This window comes from Acyrthosiphon pisum, chromosome A1, assembly GCF_005508785.2.
Source record: "Acyrthosiphon pisum isolate AL4f chromosome A1, pea_aphid_22Mar2018_4r6ur, whole genome shotgun sequence".
NCBI classification, from domain to species: domain Eukaryota; kingdom Metazoa; phylum Arthropoda; class Insecta; order Hemiptera; family Aphididae; genus Acyrthosiphon; species Acyrthosiphon pisum.
This window is the reverse complement of record NC_042494.1, coordinates 128,546,551-128,558,873: the sequence shown is the minus strand read 5'-3', so window position 1 is coordinate 128,558,873 and position 12,323 is coordinate 128,546,551. Positions and strand designations below refer to the sequence as shown.

Here is a 12,323-nt window from a genome sequence, read left to right as displayed (position 1 = left end):
ATATGGGTTTTTAGACACCCATAGTATCATTATTGTTAATAATTATAAGATAATACAATTTCAACCAACAAATTTACCTGATTTCATAAATGTTATCACTATAAAACCCAGCCGATCATTTTCGTATTTACTGGATGTTGGAAGGGAAGAGGTAGTGGCGATATAGAGGACTTGACCTTTTATTGAAAATAATTGTTTGCATTCCAAGAAAATATTTGTACGTAGATGGGTATTTTTATAATGCTAAAAATACTCGAGTCTGAGGTCTGAAGTAGATGGCATTCAAATATACTATGACGAAGAGCAAAGACAAATGTCAAATTACAATAATAATTGATGATGCTCAAATGCTCAATGTTGGTTCTGTGAAAATAAACATGGAATATTCTAAATGATAATATATGCACACAATTATTATTATATTATACGCACAATATTATCATAGGTTCCATAATTATAATGGCTATAGCCTAAAGTAGGATAGTTCTCCAAACGAAATCTTACGGAGTTACGGGTAAGAATATATAGGCCGATCGCCTGCAATTGTCGTGTCACAGGAATAACAAAATTATGCCACATGAAATTATTGATGAGTTAATTCTATAAATAATAAATAAATAAATATAAAGGTTGGTTTTGTGTTATAAATGGTAAATATGACTACGACTATAACGGTATATTGTAACAATAACGGATACAAATAACTTATTTTTGTCCGTGATAATGATATAACTGAGTTGTAACTGATGAGTAACAATGTTAATATATACCGCAACAATATAGGTACCTATTCGGAATAGCATCGTTACATACAAAACTGTAATAATAACTAAATAAATCTCGACAGTCAAAAATTATTATTGTGAATGGTAATATATAGGAATAACATTTTGTTTCAGCCAAAACATATTATTACGATTGTTTAACCTCTGTGGTAACACGGGTTCCATATAAGTAATTAATTTTGGCAACGTATATTTCGTGTTTAATTAGCTATGCAGTTATCAAAATATTTTAAGGCGTCTCGGGCGGCAGGGGGCGGTGGTGGTGGTGGTGGTGGTGATGAAGGAATTGTGATTCGTTTCGCCTTTATTACCCATGTGTTTATCGGTGTGTAATATAAATAATATAATACGGTAGGTATATATAAACAATGGGGTACACGGCAGCAGTATACTGTGGCACGGAGTATACATTATAATCATACGATTGCATAATATAACGTACGCCGACAGGGTTGAAAGTGAATATTTTAGCACTCTTCTGGTTAAATGAAAACAATGACAAGGCAAAAGTAATTATTATTAATGGAATGTTCACCGATGTAACTATTATTTTTGCTACCACTATATACCACCGTCTAATATAGATACTATTTCAGCTATGTGCGAATATCCCGCGAATATGGAAAGCGTCGGAAAACTCCGCCCCGGCCGATATTAATTGACTATAATATATTTTATTATATTATATATTAGGTACCTATAATACGCCAAGTCAGACTTCTTTTATTATTATTTATTTTTATCATGAATCGCAGTTGGCCCGGGGAAAGATTACGATTCAGTGGCGTGTTCAGATTTTTTGAAAGGGGGAATTTGAATTTTTGACAATTTTCAGATCACGCGTTATATAGTGGTAAATAAACTTTCATTGCTTTATCATATACCAAGACAAAAATATCCCAAAGGGTGATATGACACCTTCACCCCCCTCCCTCCCACGGTGAGCATGACCCAGCTTATACAGCTACTTCTACTATTCTAATATTATTTATTACTACTAGAACTACTACTTCTATCACTGCTACTATACTACTAGATTTTTATTTTGTATGTTTAAATCGCAACCACGGGGGGGCCCTTTCTCTTTTCGGGCAGTCTTTACCCCGTAGAGGCATCGTTTATTATGTTCTAAGAAAAGAAAAACATCTTATCACATATTATGCTTAACACTGATATGGTTATATGACATACGTTTTTGGACATCGCCCAGGCGCCACGGTGACAAATACTCAGTGGCGTACATTCAAATTTGCTCTGGGGGGGGGGGGGGAGAGGGGTTCAAAAAAAATAACCGACACTAAAACCTTCTCTTTAAAACTACCCATTTTCCTAACAATCAAACACATTACACGTATAAATATTAATAGGCAAAATAACAAAACAAATACAAAGATTTACATAAGTCATGGCAGTTAAATACTATTTAATATGCACATAGTATGTACAGAATATTATATATATTATATAATTATTTATTTATAATAAAAATTGTAGTATCATTTTTTTATTGGATAGTTCAACCAGCACTTCATCAGGAGTAATTGAATTGTTTTTGTTGATCGAGAGCATAGCTAGACCATTAAGTCTTCCCTATTAAAATTAATTACAACATTAATTCATTTTCAAACGGCAGAAATACAGAATAGAACAGAATGAACGAAAATTTCATAATATTATTTAACGAAAATGTTTAACATGGTCATTTACGATACTGCTATAAAAATAGAATCTATTTCACCGTATATTGTTGTTCACGCGAAATTCAATGATTATAACATAATCGGTTTTTTTCTCCGTTTTCCGATCGAGTCGGTCGAGATAATGACAATATTAAGATGTATTTATGTCCGCACGCTACTAACTGACTGTGTACGATCAAATGTATATTTTGATTGATATACGGCACCCATAATTTCGTTATGAAATCTTTTTTCGTTGTTGGTAAGTATATAGTGTTATACTCAATAGTCATATTATTATGACGTATGTTTGTGTATACACGGATGATTATTGATTAATAATAAGAAATTCATCAATAATATCACAATTTTTTTTTGGTCCTGAGGGGGTTTGATCCCCCCCCTCCCCCCGTATGTACGCCACTGCAAATACTTAACGTTATTTACAATATAAACATTTAGGTTTTTCCCGTTTCTGCTAATAATATATTCGTATATAATATTTACTGTTAACCTCTCTGGCGTTACTTTTTTTCTCTTCTTGTACTCTATTCTGAGTATTATATATTTTCCGATGAATTCCTACTTACTGACTTACCCTTGTACAGTTCGCTAGGTAACTGCAGCTATCTCCGGTTTCAGCTCCGCCTTGATGACCACCATAAGCTCTCTTCTTCGTCACCACCAAGGATCTCGATGTAAAAAGGTAGCAAAGCAAAAACAGTTTTCTCCCAGGTCCAGCAATTCAAAGACGAAACAAAAAACTACTACTTCTTTTACTACTGTTCTGAAGTATCGCAGGTTTAGTAATTTGTTTGTGATTAATACGCGTACCATTAGCAAACACGCCTCTTACCATAGAATTTAGATAAACAAAAAAAAGAAATCAATGGTTAAAATGGTAAAACGAGATCAAACTTTCAAAACTTGCCCATCAACTGTGCTTGAAACCACTGTACAGTTTTTAACTCTCTCGACTTATAAATTGCCAAGGCTGGCGATGGTGACTTTTAAATGTTTAATGGATGCCGTTATTTTCGAGAGTGCATTATATTGTTCAGCTTTTATCTGAATTATTGTATGCATTACGTACATCTTGAAAAAATTCTTTATAAAATACAAACTACACAACACATTATAATATGTGTGCAACGCCATTATATATTATAACCGTTCGATAATCATATACGGCCGAAAGGAAGATGTGAGATGAACATGATTTTAACAAAACATAAATTATTTCAACTACACAATAAATGTATATAAATAGTAATATCCATACTTCGTGTATCATCTATTATAAATGATCCATGTAAAACCATTTTTTTTATTTAAACCGCATAAGTGGTGATGTGTACAATAAATTAATAAATGTCTACGTGTGTCCAAATCATACAATTTTATTATACCTATAACTATAGCTTGAAAATGATTTATTTAAATTTTTTTACAACTTATGTGAATCTGATCGATTGCAAAATGTAGATTATAATGTTATGTTATGGACATGTTTTATTTTTGTTTTACTAAATATTATATTATTCCTGTCCGTTCGTATAATAGAACAATGCTTTATTGTTAGTAAATATAAATAATATTTCTGTAATAACAATTAATAATATTTATTTTTCATTAGAGTGTACCTATATAGAGGTACTTTCGTACAACATTTCCTAGAGAAAAATATACAAACATTCCAATAAAATATATCGTTAACATTATATATTATTTTAAACGAACGGAAGTTTAACTCTATAATTTATTATTATATATTTAAGCATTGTGGCCAATATACATATGCGAAATACATTGGTTAATTATACAAGTATACAATGCGCAGTATTTGGATTTAGTTATTGGTAGGTATTTTTTTGTCCACTATACCGTACATCATCGGACATATCGCTTTTTTCAAGGTGATATATAAGCTCAATTGCATTTTCCGGCCAAGCGATTTTTCCGTTTTAATAATTACCTATATTAAATCAACAAACTATAATCATGAATCCCAATCACTTGAAATAATATAAACCATGTTAAATTAATACATTTCATCGTAATACATTATCTGTAACAGTGCAACGCTATTTCATTATCACTGAATAATTTATGTACTAAACAAATGTTTATGAATTTCAATTATGTGGACCAACCAAGACCAACCGAAGATAGATGAGAATGCTGAATATGTGACTTACTGATAGTAATCTGAACGAGGCGCATAATATATAAACGAAACCAATTCTGCGCTTTTCCTTCGTTCCCATTAAACTTAGGTAATAACAGTTAACGTAGAGAACTATTGTGACGGTTGTAATTGACTATTGATCACAATGTAGTTTACTATACAATTTTGAACTCCAAATAATTAGGACAACAGGTGTAACCACCTGACACTTCTAACCGATTGTTATTATAAGTAATAAAATAATAATAATAATAATAATATGCATCCTACATAGTACATATAGTTTATTCATCCGAATAAGAATATACTCATAATACTCAACTAAAAATTATACATGTAAATTTTACTCTAATCAGTAACGTATTGCGATTTATTTACGTAAACATAAATGTTTTCGAAGTAGTTTCCGAAGTGTCGTGTAAAAAAAAGATTAGTATTCGTATTTAAAATAATTAATTAATACAATTAAAATTTAACTAAAATCGTAAAAGATTCAAAATATATGATTAAAAGGTAAACCATTTAATAAATCAAGCCTTTAATTTCCATATTGGCAAACCTTTTATTTAACAAAACATTTATCATATACCTACCTAAATTCAGTGACCAAAAACTCTTATAATAATTATACGTATTTCAAAACTGTGCTTGTTAAATTAGCCACGGTCGTTGATTTTGAAATAATAATACGAAATGTAAAGATAAAATAAAACCAACTTAAGATGGAAACTTAAAGCTATTAAGATGAATCTAAAAGATATGAAACATGATAAAATCTTATAAAAAAAATTAAAATTTTAATTTTTTCTCAAGCAAAGTTTTTCGACTGATTCAGATATAGTATCCAAATATTCATTTAGATCTACCTTTTAATCATAAAATTTAATTAAATAATACATAAGAGCTTAAATACAACACGCGTCTTTGACATGTAATCATGAATCATTGAATCAATATAATATAATAGTAAAAAACGATTGTTTTAATTTATATACAATAAACATCGTAATTCATTATAAATACGTTAATAACTAATTGTCTTGTAATCGATATTTAATAGTTGGCCTTTCACTTATATAATAGTATTATATGCATTTTAATTTAAAGCCCGTAAAATATTAAAACCATCGTTTACCGACATTTAAAAAATGTAATTAATAGTTTTTAACTAACATAATCTTTGTGTATTATTATTTATTTCACGTGATACTATAATATGAAAAATTGTCATTACATATACTAATTTGATCAATAAGATAATATCTAATACTTACAATAATCCATATAGCCACTAAACGTATATAGATATCAATCTAATTTATGTATAATGTTTATTTTTTTACTCGCAGAATAATATTATTAACAGTAAAATTATGATTAATAATTAATAAAAAATACGTGTTTCAAAGATACATAATAATTAATAATATTAAAAACACAAAACGTTTTTAATTGTCAACTTAACTTTAATATTATTTAAAGATTATCTTATATTTTATATAATTGTAATGTTTATGTGTTTATTAGTTCATGTTTGTGTAGATATGTATAAATATATTTTATAAACACTAAGCCATTATTAATATTGTTTCCGAAATAATTTTAAATCTATTTTGAATAAAATTGAAAACATTTTAAAATAAAACTTGTTTGTTCCCAGCAGTAAGATAATTTTAAATCCTTCTTTTTCATATAATATTAACGTTTTGTAAACAGATTAGTATTATGATACATATTATAGCTAAGGGAACTTAACTATATAAATTAACCGAGTATCATATACTTCATAATATAAATCCTTTTATAAGCTGGCCTGGATACAGGGTTTTCTGATCCTACATATTTAGTTTGTTTATTTGGCCACTTCTAGGTATAATTCACACGCTGCTATGGAACAGAATGTACTGCGATAACCATCACACTTAAAAATGTTTTATTAAAAAAAAAAAAGAAGCATAGAAAATGCAACATAATAACAACGAGTGCGTAACTAAATAAGTTATTGGTGTTAATATTTCCATTGTATAAATTATCAACAAATTAATTGGCTTATGAAGTACGGTGGCAAAGTATAGAATAATAATTAAATTTAAATAATTTATGACTACCGTATTTAATTGTCCAAGTTAACGTGACTTGAGCCATGTTGATTATAATATGTGTTTGTCAAAAGGCAAAAAAATTCTAACTAATGTAGCATAATATTACTAAATTGCAAGAAAAACTTTCCTCTACTATAATATACGTTAAAAGAAAAACGACATATTTATTATTTAAAAAAAAAGAAAAATACGAAAATTGTGAAACTAATAGAAGAGAACTAGATTAAAAAAAATTGAAAAAAGTATTTACTTGATAATTATTACTACCTTCAAAACTTAGGTTACCAAGTCAAATCTAAACAATCACTAATTCAGTGACGTATAATGCACCTCCTGAGCTGTATTGTTCGTTAGACGTCAAATGAATTTTTTCTTTCAGTTGTGCCACAACAAAATCAATTTGAAAAATATACTATAAAAAAAAAATATATTTAAATAAAGAACATAATATTATAGTTTAAAACACAATACTTATTACGTTTATAGGACTGTTTATAAAGAGACAAATATTATTATGTTGATTTCAATATTAAAATCATTCAAATATCCCATACTTGCCGACTTGAGATAAAAAAAAAGTATTTGGAAAAAATACTCGAACACGTCATAAGATAGTATAAAAGTATTTAAGATACTTTCAGAATATTTTTTGTTTTAAATATTAAAAAAATGATACCATATTATTGTCTTCGAAAAAATTGGAAATTATTGCCAATGATAAAATAATATATTGAAATTGTATTTTTCATAACATTGCTGTGATGACTTATGATTTATAACACAACAATAAATATGACATCATATTAAATATTATAATAAAACATTTTATTTTGACACTATAAAAGTATTCCAAATACATACTTGAAAAGTTTTCAGAATGCTTTATTTGAAATAAAACCTTTAAGTCTGCACACTTGCGTAATATATGTATATTATGAATTTGTATGTAAACTGTATATAAGTTATAAGTAGGTATATTTTGGGGAAAGGATAATGGATTTTCCGTAAAATAACAACCAAGGTGTGTATTTAAGGCATGAAATTGTACATAAAAATAAGATGCAAATTTTGATATTTCCGTGATGAAATTAAAAAAAAATTATTCGCCTCTTATTACTTTAAAAAGTCAATTCCCACAAGAACTTTGTAAAAATAAAAACAATAATAATGTTTTTTGTGTATTTATCTGGTTTTGTGAAAAACATTATACGTTCGTGGGTAATTTGTTTTTCATACTCCGCAGATATCATCTTACAGCTTTAGAAAGTATTTTACTTTAACGTAAATCTTTTAGAGCTTAAGTTATAGAACCTATCAAAAAACTAATGATTAAGTATTGGTAAGTACCTATACTTTTTCAAATGTTTTAAAATAATTGTGAAAATAATTAAAGTAATTTAGGTACACAATTATTGAATTAAATACTCTAAAAATATCATGATGTGATGTAAATTCATACCATTTTTATAATATGTATATATTTATATATTTTAATATATAACATAGGAATATACGAATAAACGTCATTAGGAAATGTAAATAAGCAAAATTATCAATATTATTAAATTATTGACTTTTATCGATCAGCAAAATACTTATTTTTATGGAGAAGAAAGAACAACGAAATCTGCAGTATTTTGTGACTTAACGTGTTTTATTTTTGCACTTTACTTACAACTGTATATTATAATACATTTTTACACTTTAGGTTTATTGAGTTTGCAAAAAAAGTTTTATATTATGTTTTCGACGAAAAGTATTATTATAAAAATAATCAAAATTAGTATTTCATTTAAACACCTAATTAACATTCATAAAAGTGTTTGAAATATAATTTATTATAGCATATCTACCAATATAAATGAACGATATTTTAAGATTATGGTGCATTATAGTTAAAAACGAAGCATATTTATTACGTGAACGAGTGTAATATTTTGATTCAAAATTATGTAAATGCATATTATCATAAATTTATGATATTCTCAGTAAAAAAGTAAAATGAAAATCCTCAACCTACTAATATCTCCTCAAACAATTATGTAAAACAATAATTTTTTTTTCAAAATCACATTTATAATATTAAATTAATGACTATAAATTGAAATACAATATGATTTGAGTGAATATATTGAAAATTTACTAAAAACCCAAAACTATTACATCGGAAATATTTTATGATCATAGTTTTAATTAGTATTGTATTTATTAAATATTTTCACTTCATATTATTTTGTGAACATAATGATAATATTTATAATTTTTAGTTATACAACGCGTTAAAGTCGAATTTTCCGACCGTTCCTGTCAGTATGTTTTCACGAGGCATGGGAAAAACCACGTACAGTAGAGCATATTATTAATAAACAATATAATATTGTTCATACCACTATAAATTGGTAACACGCTTGATTAAAAATTAAATACTCGATTTCGCTTAAAAATCAGGCCAAAACTAGTTATGGGCGGCGACCACTCCGTCGAACCTATTGAGAGTAAGTCATGAGGCGAGTAAACGACGTGAGAAAAATGTACAACATTTGAACGTTACAACTACAGAGGTGACAAGAAAATCTCTCGATAACATAAACGTATATGGCGATGTATAATAATATAATACAATGCGTATATTGTTATTATCCGCCCACGTGACTGGTAACGAGACGCCAAAAACATAATATTAATATAGGTACGACGAATACGCCTTAGTTTTATCATTATAATCATCATCATCACAATATTATCATGCACATGGAAAAATCATCTTTACGTAACATCATAACTATAAATGACATTGTGTACCTATAATATAATTGTACAAAAGTTTCGACCTGCTCAACGCTGTACCGCCTCTCGTTGTTATAAGTATTTCGACTCGGCCAATGCCACCTCCGCCGGCGAGGATGGCGTATAATACGATTCGACTTTTCGACCCCAAAAACGATTTCCGGAAGCGAGAAAATTGGACTCTAGCCATCTCATTCTATACAAGCTAGTGTATGATATACATACGTGGTACGCCCCCTCGTATCGTTGCTGTTGTACAAGCGCACCACGTTTCGTATTTATAATATTATTATTATATGTGGTGTAGGTAGACAATATACTCGTAGCCCGTAGGTGGTAACTACGACAACTTATGGGTCTGTGGGAGGTACATTTTTCGCTACGGAAATCATTGCAAAACCCCCCGACGTCAAATACGGCACAACATCGAAAGTGATCAAAGTAATAACGCGTATCTATCTATTAATTATTTTGTGGTGTCGTGAAATAGCTAAGCGTAACGACGTATGGTAATTCGGAACACACGTGTGTCAAAAATCCACGGTGGGCAGCCCCCGCGGGTGCAAAATCCAAACTCTTACTGACATTGCAACCGGCTCGGACGAAGGAGCGAAAAAACGTAACCTCGCTCAGAACGAAAATAAAAAACGGTTGGAATACAAATAAACCCCTGGAAATGCACTTAATGATGATAATAGTAATAATAATAATAATATTATTATATTATAAACCCCGCGAGCTCGTGGGTGTCAATTAGTCACCGTCTTTCTAGCCGCATCCACCCTGCCGGCTGCACCTGCCGTAGCGTCGTCGTCGTAATTATAGCGCACGTAATGCGTTTTTAAAAGCAACCCTCGGTGACGACGACGACAAGACCGTCGAGGGGTAATGCACACGAGCGCGCCAGAATAGGATTTTTGTCTCTTGCTGTAGAATTTTTTTTGAAAATTATTTTTCGGTCCGTTTCGCCGGCGACAAAAACGCGTGTTATATCATATGACAATTATTATTATATCATACCTGGGTATGCTCGCGGGAATCGACGGCGGCGGGTGCGTGCGTGTCGTGTAATTGGACTGCACAAATATCTGCGACCGGGTATGCGGTTCGATGCGGACCAACACTATTGGTATATGCCGTATATACGATAACGATATACTGCGGTTCGGTTCGTTCTCTCTGACGTCGTCCGCGGCGGTGAGTGCGGCGGCGGTGGCGGCGGCGAAGTTTGAACACACGCGTATCAGCTGCTGAACCCGCGGCGGCGACTTCGGAGTCGGCTGTCGAGCGGTGGTGCGCTCGCGAGATATCCCACGGCGCAGGACGCCGGACGACTGACTCTCCACGTCGGTGCGTGCGGGAAGCGGCTGGCGCGCGCGGTGAGATTCTGCGGCGGAGGGACGCAAGCGCGACGCCACGCACCCCCGGCCAAAAGTCCCACCGCCACCCCCGCCGATCCGACCTCACGGTTGATCCCCCGCGCTGCAGTCTTTCCCCGATCACCGCCACCCCATAATATGTGTGTGTGTCCGCCTGTCTCTCTCCTCCCCCTCAAAAACTCCTCAAACCCCCCTGTCTCTAAATATATATATATATATATATACCTATATATATATCATATACGCATGTGGCCTATACATCAAATACTCGTGAACTGCCGTCTACAAGGTATATAACCTCAATAATAATAATAATCAGTGGTCGCTATTTGCTTTTTCTTCAATGTAGTGTGTGCCGTTTGGCGCGAGCGAGTCGTTACGATTTTCCATTGTAAAAATGGCGCAATTTTTGATTTATTATGGACACTATTTTTTTTTACGAAGATTAACATTTTATAGCTAATAAAATAGTTTATTTTATTTCCTCGCTAATATAAAATTAATAAAAGTTTATCGTACATTTTACCAATCTACATTTACACGTCACGACAAAATCCTGAAATTAGGTACCTACACATATATTATAATATCGCGCGGGTTATATGCGATATTCGCTCCGTGCTTTGAGAAATTTGAAAAATCGAACATTTGTAGTGCTTGGGGTTTAAAGTGCTTGTATTATATAGGCATTATTGTTTTCCCAACTAAGAAGGGGAAAAAATAGTCCATAAATTATATTTGTCTCCATTTGCGTAAATAAAATTCACCGATGCGATTGTAGCGGCAGTGCGCAGTAACCTCATCCAACCACTGAAAACGATCTATACATATTATATTATACATGTCGTTGTATGATAAGAGCTGAGTAGGTGTATTATCATCATATAATACGTGTATGACGTGTAATATAAACCTCACAAATAATAAATTAGGTACGTAGTTTTGGACTCATATGAGTGTGTGCGCGCGTTGACAATCTCACTCGCACGTTTCAAAGGTTTCTCCGTGTGAATAACAACAACAGTAATAATAATAATTTACTGTGCCGTTCCCTCCGCAGTTGCATAATTTAGTTGTCCTACGAGAAAACTTTGAAATCACACGTACGTCAAATCTCCACCTGCAGGTCTCGCGAATTCGGAGTCGACGACGACGATGAACACGTACGATGATTATCATTACAAGTTACAACTAAATAATAATACGTATTAATAACCCGTCACGCGTAGGTAATTGAAGTGGCTGGATAAATACATTACCGTACACTGACGAGTCAGTGGTGGTGGTGGCGACGGTAGTCGCGTGTCCCGAAATCGGAAATAGTATACACATTCAGCTGCTGCACAATATATGTAATGGGATAAAACGAAATTTTACGTGTCGAATGGTGGACTTGGTGAACA

General features: G+C 31.5%; 1 protein-coding gene across 4 annotated transcripts in view; it reads right to left on the bottom strand.

Annotated features, from left to right (window-relative positions):
* The window catches only part of LOC100571391, a 193,280-nt gene extending 182,411 nt beyond the window's left edge, over positions 1-10,869 (bottom strand). For 3 of the 4 annotated variants that reach the window (XM_008187358.3, XM_029488292.1, XM_016806486.2), the window contains exon 1: positions 10,562-10,869. The gene's annotated coding sequence lies outside the window, so the exon portion shown is untranslated. Of the gene's footprint in view, positions 1-7,021; positions 7,167-10,561 lie in introns of all 4 variants that reach the window. The other variant, XM_029488291.1, reaches the window with a different exon arrangement.
* Between the last annotated feature and the right edge of the window lie 1,454 nt (positions 10,870-12,323).